The sequence below is a fragment of the Pinus tabuliformis genome, chromosome 6, assembly GCF_031772625.1.
Source record: "Pinus tabuliformis cultivar Carrire ecotype Pingquan chromosome 6, CPIR1, whole genome shotgun sequence".
Taxonomy (NCBI): domain Eukaryota; kingdom Viridiplantae; phylum Streptophyta; class Pinopsida; order Pinales; family Pinaceae; genus Pinus; species Pinus tabuliformis.
Window position 1 is genome coordinate 539,065,215 of NC_142292.1, and position 1,302 is coordinate 539,066,516.

General features: G+C 38.6%; 1 non-coding gene across 1 annotated transcript; it reads left to right on the plus strand.

Annotated features, from left to right (window-relative positions):
* The first annotated feature begins 586 nt into the window (after positions 1-586).
* TRNAG-UCC (transfer RNA glycine (anticodon UCC)) lies at positions 587-658 on the plus strand. Its single transcript has one exon. It is a non-coding gene; the product is annotated as a tRNA-Gly (tRNA).
* The last annotated feature ends 644 nt before the right edge of the window (positions 659-1,302 follow it).

Genomic DNA, 1,302 nt, shown 5'->3' on the forward strand with positions numbered 1-1,302 from the left:
TAGGAGCATACCTGGCATTCATTCTTGCAGTGGAACTCATCTTGAAACTTCATCAAGCTACTGATCTTCTAGCAGTGGAGTCACCTTCCAATTTCTTATTCGATGTGTGGAGTCGCCAAGGTAGTTTTGCATCCTCAAATAGATGTCTGATCTCCTGCTACCTTCAGAAGTTCAACCTCTTAATTTCGGGAATGAATAATCTTCAGGCTCCCGGCAGACGCACCAAAATGTGCTCCTGTGGTACACTAAGATAATTGCCTTCCAAGCAATAGACCCGGGTTCGACTCCCAGCAGACGCACCAAAATGTTATGATGATGATGAATTTATGGATTGTTAGAAATAGTTACTTGAAGTCTTCATGTGTTCATCAACTTCATACTCTTTATGACCAAAAGACTGGCAAGTTTGTTGCATCTTCTCATTCATGTCATGGGATTGAACATGGTTTTCATAAGTAAACCCCTGCTGATCTTCATGGTGCATTTCATGAGATGTTATCCTTTCTTCTTGGTATTGAAATGCATTGTTATGAAGAGCCTCTAAAATTTCTTCATCCATAAATTCATCATCATCATAATCATAACTGCGTTTGTAGTCCAACGGTTAGGATAATTGCCTTCCAAGCAATAGACCCAGGTTCGACTCCCGGCAGACGCACCAAAATGTTATCACAAAATCAGACCCCAGATAGGCTGCTAAACAGGTAGACCTTGAGTAACTATTTCAAACCAACTTTTGGTTGAGGCTTAGCCTCCCCAACCTGAGAGGGCTCTCTCACAAGATTAGAGATTTGGATAATGAATAAGATGGCTAACTCTATGGATTGAAATCAAATGAAAATGTATAAATGGTTGAAATTCCAATCAACAAGCATCTATTGGGCTATGAAGTCGGAGTATGTTTTAGTACAACAACAGATCAGCTTACATGGAAGTCAGGGCATAAAGAGTTTTAATCTACTAGCAAAATAGAGACATGATATAGGAAACACAGTCTATGAACACATGAAGGAAGTTAGAGCATTATCAATGAATTCTAAGTAACATGTGTTCATACCACTGCAAGTGAGAAAATGAAGAAATCCATGAGGAAATAAAACACATAAAACCCTCTCTGAATCCTGAGTAGTAAAGCCAAAGTTCTGCATTAACATAAAACATACAGTGTTCTGCAATAACATAATATGCACTGTTTTCTCTTGAAATTTCCAACCCCTTGTACATAAGTTCTTCTTCCATATATAGAGTTCATGTAGATTCCTTCCTCCAGCATGAGGAGAATTCGAATTTCTCCTAATTTGA